Consider the following 9132-nt stretch of genomic DNA (forward strand, 5'->3'; position numbering starts at 1 on the left):
TTTAAGTTCCGCGGAAAATAATTCACAGAAAAATAAATAAAAGTCAGAAGAATATAAAATAAATTTTCCCGGTCGAGTTAGAAAATCTAGAATAGGGTGAACATTTTTTTAACACAAAATAAATATTTTGAAAACATGCAATATTTTTAATGCAATAAAAATTACAAATAAAATCCAAATAAATTCCAATAAATGATTTTAACATTTTTCCTCCAGTATTTCAATTGTTTTGGAGAAGTCATATTTTCTCCTCTTGTTTATTTTTTTTAAATGAAATATTTTTCCGGAGAGGAAATAATTAAAACCAAAATCCTCGTCTTATTATTTGTTGAAAATCAAATGTGAAAATTCAAGAAAATCCCCAACTCTCTCCGAGGGTCCTTGAGTTGCTTACGATTTATCGAGGATTTGTCAAACTGCAATAAAACATGATATGCAATGATGATCTATGTATAACATACCAAATTGAAAATTTGGGATGTTACAGCCCTGCATAGGCTTCGACCTATTGGCCGACATGTCAGCCTGCAAAAATGTGGCATATATTTAACCCATTTTTTCTAGAATGTACAGTCCATTTGCTGGGCTAGGTGAACAAATAATTTTGCGTCAATGCGGCCCATTTATATTATCTAAGAAATCCCAGCCCATTTGCACTTCCTTCAAATACACGAATTAGCTGGGCTCATTATATATATAATGTTATGTTAGAAGGAGCAATTAATATCAAAAATAAACCGGAGAGGCACATTTTTTATATACATAATTAACAAACTAGCGAGTTATTGCTCAAAATAAAAATGAGCGCGTTATTATTACATTGGTCCTTAAAATCTTCGCAAGCTTTTGTACGCAATCACCATGATTTTCCTTGCCTGTGAGTCAAAAACAACCAGGATTTTCCTTGCCAACTTCTGTTAAACATTTACTTTTATAAGTTAATAACACGTGGGATGTTTTCATAATGTATATATAAGTCTCTATAAAATATACGATAATAGTAATAATATAAATATATATAATGTGGTTAAAAAATACATTGGGTTGCCGATCTTTAAGAAAAAGCGCATAGGACGGTATGGACCTCAAAAAATAAGTTGAAACCACTGTCACCCGTATGTCGTGGGCTACGCATGTTAAAATACAAAATCTAGGCCTAGCTGATACTTGTTCGCCCTCTGGAAAAAAATGGTACCAGATCCCCGAGCGAACTGGATTATAGAGGGGGCCGGCGGCACGACTGAAGAAGCACGTCAGGAGCGATTTTTTTTCTTCAGTGGATGGTTCTTGATGGCGTTTTTTACTTGCCTCTGCACCATACAACTTGTATTTTTAGCCTCCCAGTCCGTGGTGGACCAGCAGCCCATTTGCTGGGCGCGCCAACCTACAGAAACCAGCACTCGATTTTTCATCAAGCCCCAAAAACAACGCAGTACCATGTTTGTTTTGAGGCCGAAAACATTACGGCAGGGGTTGAGCGGGGGAGGGGGCAAGACAGAGCAAAAAGATTAAAAAGAGCTGATGCGCCGTTGCTACCCTAACAAAGCAGGTGCAATTCTTCTCGGGAAGAAGGTGTGCCGTTGACACCCACACGTCACATACCCCACAGTAGGCATACTAACAAGTTCACACACAAGCACAACAGAAAAGGTAAACATTCGTATCAAACTCAGGTTCACTGGACACGTTCATATTCATAGCCAAGATTCACTATCAACAACTCAAAAGATTCATATATACACAAGTTCAGCATGGCTATGGATCCAAATGATTGATAGATCACACAACAGTATTCATAGATAATTCACAAAAAGATTCAGATATACACATGTTCAGTATGTTTATGCATCCAAATGATTGACATCACAACCAATATGATCCATGGACGAACTTTAATTACCTAGGGTACAGACTGGTAAATGGTGTTCAGTCGGAGGTACTTCTTGCTAAAATTAATGCTTGTACGAGTAAACTTTCGAGTACATAAGAGGCAGCACAGACAATCTGAACTTTGCTTGTAGGTTTATCCTCAAATAGTGGCCTCGTGCCGAGGGATGTTTGAGCAACTTGGCCACTGCTTTCATCCAACTAGTTTACTGGCTCATCTTGGTCCTGTAGCTCGCCAAAATTCTACATTGCAGACTGGTAAATGGTGTTCAGTCGGAGGTACTTCTTGCTAAAATTAATGCTTGTACGAGTAAACTTTCAAGTACATAAGAGGCAGCACAGACAATCTGAACTTTGCTTTTAGGTTTATCCTCAAATAGTGGCCTCGTGCCGAGCGAGGTTCTAGCAACTTCGCCACTACTTTCATCCAACTAGTTTACTGGCTCATCTTGGTCCTGTATCTCGCCAAAATTCTACATTGCAGACGAGAAAGGAGGCGGTTGAGAAAATGAAACACCCAAATTTTTTGTGCAGTTCAACTGAAATGGAGCATCCCTGGCGTGCATACTGATTAAGTGCCAGATGAATATACGCATCAACCAACTTGTCTGGAATCTTTAGACTCCATGGCATACAGTTCGCTACCATATGTGCCGATAACCAAAAGGCACAAGTTGGGACCAAAGACTGGACTGCGTTTTTCTGGGCTATGCGCCAAGCAATATTTTTGGCGTTCACTCTCCTAATACTTGGAGTTTGACAATTGGTTGAGGCCGGTTGATACTCGAATGAATATAGGCACTTCTTCTTGTCAACATCGATGCTTGTCTGAGTGAACTTTGGAGTACATAGCAGCAGCATAAGTACTTGTCCATCTGATCTTTTTGTGCAGTTGTACTGAAATCACCCGATGTAATGATTTGCCTACGAGTTCAGGCTCCAAGTTACTCCTTTATGAAATCGGCAAACAGTAGCACAATACCAAATTACCAATACATATGACAAGCACAATAATCAGGATAAAGACTAGTACCAACCTGTGTGAGGTAGCATATCAATTACTATTTCCTTTGACTGGAAGTCGAGATAAGCCAAGTGACTGACAACAAAGGAACAATGCAAGCCGAGATTAGCGACTGACAGGAAAGGAAGGAAGTTGTCTAGGCAATGAAGCACCCAAAGTTTTTGTCCAGTTCCACCAAAATCGAGCATCCCTGTTGGCATATATGTTGAGAGAGTGAGATTACTGTAATAGTGGGACTAGTTGATGAAACATACACTAACAAATAGAAGCACCCTCATTATGTTAATGGGTAAAGTTAGCATTCCCTCCCTGCTCCACCACATGATTCACCTCCATAGACAAACATACACACGTACATGATTCAGCGTAGGGTGCTACTAAAGATTTGTTTAACTTCGACAGAAAAATTAGGCAGCAATAAATTAGTGGTACTTAAGTACTCCTAACTAATTAAGTGAGACAACAGAAGTGGAAGGGCTACCTGGAGGATCTTCTCACATGTAAGGTAGTCATTGCCGGAGCCCTTGAATGGCCTCGACTGAGGCCTCTGGCTTTAGCAAGATCGCCTTGGCACTGTTTACTCTTCTTCTTCTTCCTCTTCATGCTCTGTTTCTCATTCTCCTCACCAGTTGGTGAAACCAAGTACATGATTGGCCTTCTATTTCAGAATTGGTTTGTCAGTGAGGGAGTACAAGTGTACTAGTAAAAAATAGCATTATTTTCTCTTGGCAGTCGCAAAATAGAGATGAACACATGCATTAAATATCACTCTTACCTAAAGAAAGGTTATGGTGCCAATATGGATGATGAGGATTGGAACACAGATCTCCCTTTTTGCAGTTCCACCGAAATGAACCAACTGTTCCATTTTGACATTCCAGTTAAACAGCACAAAAGTCACTTCTTTTGAGAAGAGTTTTGTGCAGTGCACCAAAAGGTCACAACAGCAACCAGGTGAAATGGATATCCCTGTTTGCACAGAAAGCTACAGAGGAAACAGTCAGAGTCTCAAACAATTACAGGGAAAAACATTTGGCTAAACTTGTCATGGCTTATAACAGTGGCATTGCTTCATTTTTACTAGGGGCATTAGATTAAGAACAGCTAAATATTTGGTATAAGGGCATGGGACAGTGGGTGCACTAGCAGTCCAGCACCATGTACCTAAACAGGGGCATAAAGTGGTGATTCATAGTTTGTTGCCCCGAGAAACAAACATCCAAGAAACATATCTGGGTTGGTCCCATTTTTGTTCACTCTAGCCACCTACTCCTATGTGTGGATAGCAAATCTAGTCCTGGTCATACCAATATGTACAGCGTTACCCCTATATTTCCCTTTTCGACCAAGAGCCCGGTTGGATGACCAGTCTGTACTACTTTCACCCCCCTTTCCTTCCTGTTTGTACCAAGTCCGATGTACTACATACTAAATTCCCCCGCCCCCACTTTATTTCTTGTTTGAACCAAGTACAAGATTCGACTCCATGAAGTAGCTTTACCTCTAACAATAGAAGAAAAAAATAGGTGACGTTGGACCATCCGATCGAGAGGGGCTGAGAGGTAGAAAATGATGCACATGCAGCGACGTAGCGAGCTGGGGAAGTAGAGCTAAGGCGGTTTCGAAGGAAGATATACCTGAAGGTCGTCGGGATGTGGATAGGTGGGCGACGGGAGGCCGGATCCGCCCACACTAGGGCAACAACGAAGGGACCGGAGGACCTCCCGCGCCGGCGCTCGGTCAGAGATAACGGTGCGGCCGGCAGTGGGTCTCCTGCCTCGCCGTTGACGACGGCCTAAACGCTGCCCCTCCTCCCCTTCACCGGCGGAGGGGGATACGTCCGGATCTGTAACCAGTGGTGAGGATAGAAAGACAGTGTTTTTTGAAGGGAGAAAGACAGTGTTACCACCCCTATCTTGTTTAGATCTGGAGAGGATGAGAGTGTGTGAATAGAGCAACCCTAGCAAGCAAGCGCGGAGGCTCCGGCCTATATATACGTAGTGGGGTAGTTTTCCTTTTTCACTCCATCAAAACAATCGTTTAAAATTGTGTACTACGTGCCAGGTCACCGTTTTTTAGTTGTTGATTGTTTTTTGAGATAGCTACCCGCTTGTTACAAGTGGTGTTACGGTGTGCCAGGTCGCACTTTGTATCGTTCAAGTCTGGTACAAGTCCCTCCATTAAATGAACAACCACCCCCTCGTAAAAATTGTGAACAAGCCAACGACTAAAATTATCGGAAACGTGGGTTGCCCCAACATGCATTATTATTTATATTTTCTACTCCCTCCGTTCCTAAATATATAAGTCTTTTTATTAGCCACACCTAAGACAAGATTTTTTTATTAGCAGTGAACCCCACATGTCGTAGACACAAAAAGTGCGGCAAGATTCCCTTAGGCAAGCCAAAGTGTGTCTAACAATTTGAGGAACTCAAGTTAGGCAAGTGTGGCAAGTGTGGGAAAAATAATGTGGCAACATAAGACAAACATAGTCACAATCCAAACAACCCCGTAATTTTTTGTGACATGCATGAAAATTTGGTTAGTTAAATTTATAGTCAAAATTTGGCAAGGTGCATCAAATCAACAGATGCAAGTATCAAAAGGGAAGTCACGGCATGCATGCATGCGTTTTACTCCCTTCGTTTCCAAATAGAAGTCTTTTTAGAGATTGGAACAAGTGACTACATACGAAGCAAAATATGTCTACATACATCCGTATGTAGTAGTCCATTTGAAATGTGTAAAAAGACTTATATCGAGTGCAGTGCTTTGATGTGTCGCGTCAACTCGTACCAGACCGAGAAGTTTGATTACTACAACGCCCTCTCCCTCGCAGACTGAGCTCCGGTGACTTAACTGCACCTGCCTTTTGCTGCATGACAGGCGGGCCAACCACCTGTTGGGCCCACCTGTCATAGACGCAAAGGTAGGAGCAGTAAGTCAATGAAGCTGCGTCCCTCCCTCACGTATGAGCATGGTGGCTGGCAGGACTAGTAGGAGCTTTCTCTACACGCTTCTTGACGGCGACGAACTTGCGGATGGAGTTGACCATCATGTCGTCCATGCGAGAGGCGAAGCCGGCGTCGGCGAGGACTACGACGCCGGCGGCCGCTAGCACCGTCTGGAAACGGTACGCGGTGCGGGGCCGTAGGCCGGCGCCTTGGATGATTTGGCACAGCCGACTGCCGCTCGTGACCATCACCTCCATAGGTGCTTCTGGCTCCTGGTCACTTGGTCTTGGATTGGAGTGAGCAGTGTTGTGCAGAGACTAAGGAGTAGATGGATTGGAGTGGTGGGGCGCCTTTATATGAGAGTCCAAACTCCGTTGCATTCACATCGTGCTGGCTCTATTCTGCTTCTCCAATTAATTCCCTCTGCATGTAGGGTAATTTGAGGATGCATCATTGACCGTTCAACGTGTCGGGAACCGCTACCCTCTCCCTCCTTGGCATTCAAGCACCTATGGAGGCGACTGCCGCTCGCGTCTATCGCGTCTCAGGAGACGTTCCTGTCGACGACGAGGTGCCTATGGTGACTTCGTAAATTTCAAGATGATAGTACTAGTATACTCAATATTGTGCACCGCGACCAAGGCCGAGAGGAAAACGAGAGAACTACGTATTTATTTACGGTGTAGATTCACTCATTTTGCTCCATATGTACTCTGTCTCGGTGTAGTCTAGTCACTTGTTGAAATCTCTAGAAAGGCAAATACTCCTTTCTGGTTTACAGGGCTATACTAGCAAGTAGTAGTACTACAATAGTGGGCTCACATAGCAATTTTGTCTCATGCAAGAGCCTAGCTATATGCGTGCTCCAAGGTTCGCAACTGCCACGTTCGGGTTGCACTTGGCTCTTCGCCTCTTCGAGAAGACGAACAATGATGTTACTACTACTGCTTCTACAGTATCGAATCCACTGCTGCATGTCCGTCCACCGCGAGCGGGAGGGATAAGCAAAAGCATGTCCTCATCTGCGAGCCACCGCGCGCATGGGCGAGGGAGAAGGCGTGTAGTAGTAAAATCAAGCTTCTCCTCGTTGTACGAGTTGACGCGACACATCATAGCACTGGCCCCACATGGTTGCCTCTAAACTTGGCTGAAAGACCCGCAGTGTACAATACTCCATTTGCTGCAACCTCTAACATTTACCCCACCACAAATTAAAATATATATTCCTGTCTTCACCAGATGAGCGTGCAAACTAGAATCACCAGGATGATAGGTAGGGCCAGAAGATTATTTTAACCAAAAAATATAGCATGGAGCCGACCCCAACGATTTTAAGCTTACAGGCACGGTACACGCTATCCTAGACTACTCTACACATGAAACTGCCACACAAGCGTCCGGGCTGCGCTTGGCTCTTCGCCTCTTCGGGAAGTCGAACAATGGCCCTGTTTGGATACTCTAACTTAGTTAGAGGTTAGAGTTAGATTCTAACCCTGAACTAACCCTGAACTAACTCTAACCAAAAAGGTGTTTGGATAGCAGGGTTAGATGGAGCGCGGATACGGCGAGGCGCCTTCACGGCTGGTGCGAGAGGGAGGGAGGGAGAGGACAAGAAGCTTCGAGGAAGTGAGGAGGGATCTGCCTCGAGGAAGTGCCATCTGACACCGATTGAACTACTGCATGTCCACCGCGTACGGGAGGGAGAGCGTGTAGCGAACGAAAGCTTCTCCTAGTCCTGCCAGCCACCACGCTCATGGGCGAGGGAGGGACGCATCTTCATTGACTTACTGCTCCTGCCTTTGCGTCCATGACAGGTGGGCCCAATAGGTCGGTGGCCCACCTGTCATGCAGCCAAAGGCAGGTGCGGTTAAGGCGAGAGGGTGTTGTAGTAATCAAACTTCTCGGTCTTGTACGAGTTGACGCAACACATCAAAGCACTACACTCGATATATTTCAATAATTTGCGTTTACTGATGCATTAATTACAACGCATGCATGCATGCCATGACTCTCCTTTTGATACTTGCATGTGTTGATTTAATGCACCTTGAAGTAGTATGAATATGTGACGGTAAACCTTTGTAATGCCCCAGCCCTAATAAAGCGAGAGATGGTTGTGCACGAGGAGGGCGAGATCATGCAGATGGAACAGGACCCGACGATGGAGCTCTCTATGGTCTCAATGGACCTCACCTTGCTCCACTGCCCCTTATGCCTCCACCCCTTGAAGCCTCCAGTGTATGAGGGTCGAATACACCTTGTCCGTTCGGCTGATCGAGAAAGGTGCAGGTTTCTTGATTGATGTGTTGTTCATTTGATTTGTGCAGTGCAAGGGAGGGCACCTGGCTTGCGCAGACTACCGCATCGAGCACCCCGGGAACCAGCGGCAGTGCTAGAAGTGCGAGCGCGGCAGTGGCTTCAACGTGCGGAACATGGCGGTGGACGCCGTCCTCTCCTCGGTGAGGGTGGAGTGCCCGCACGAAGGCTGTGGGCTCTACGTCACTTACCACAAGCTCGCCGATCACCAGAGCGTGTGTCCGCTCGCGCCCTGCAAATGCCCCGTGCCCGTCTGCGGCTACGAAGGCCCGCCGCCGGTGCTCTCCCACCACATCAGCACCGTGCATCCCATGCCCGTGCACAGGATCTAGTACGGCAAGGCGCTCCAGCTGCAAGTGCCACTGTCGGAGCCACGGCTCTTGCTGTTCATGGAGGAGGACGGCCATGCGTTTTTCTTGGACGGTGGCGTGTTCGACATCGGCGCCTATCGCCGTGTCGGTTGTCTGCATCAAAGCGGGGGCGTCCCCACTGCCGCACTACGTGGCCAAGCTGTGGGCGAACGGCCCGCCGGGGGAGCCCAAAGGCAGGACCGACGCCGTCAAGGTGGAAATGGAGGTGACAAGTAGCAGGGATCCCGGCGACGTCGCCGTGTAGGAGCTGACCTTCTTCACAGTTCCGCCCAAGCTGCTGGCCGGGGCTAAGCTGGTGTCCCTCCACATTCAGATTGACAAGCTCACGTCCTAAATGATTCTATAGTGCCTTCTGTTTATCTTGGTAATATGCTAATATAGGGGTTAGCTCGGTCTACTTTAGATTAAGAGATGGTGGGTTTTGGTGGCGATGCAGCAATTACCTCGACATCAGATCAGTAGTGAAAGTAATTTCGAACAGTCGAATGGATATTTTGTGTCTGTTGGATATAAAGATCGTTTGGGTAAGAAGTAACAGCTTATATGCTTTTTTCGAAACAGAACATCGATACTAGTAT

General features: G+C 45.5%; 1 pseudogene; it reads left to right on the forward strand.

Moving 5' to 3' along the window:
- Positions 1–7306: 7306 nt before the first annotated feature.
- On the forward strand, positions 7307–8888 carry LOC123168219 (uncharacterized; annotated as a pseudogene).
- The last annotated feature ends 244 nt before the right edge of the window (positions 8889–9132 follow it).

The sequence above is a fragment of the Triticum aestivum genome, chromosome 7D (genome assembly GCF_018294505.1).
Source record: "Triticum aestivum cultivar Chinese Spring chromosome 7D, IWGSC CS RefSeq v2.1, whole genome shotgun sequence".
In the NCBI taxonomy this organism is placed as follows: domain Eukaryota; kingdom Viridiplantae; phylum Streptophyta; class Magnoliopsida; order Poales; family Poaceae; genus Triticum; species Triticum aestivum.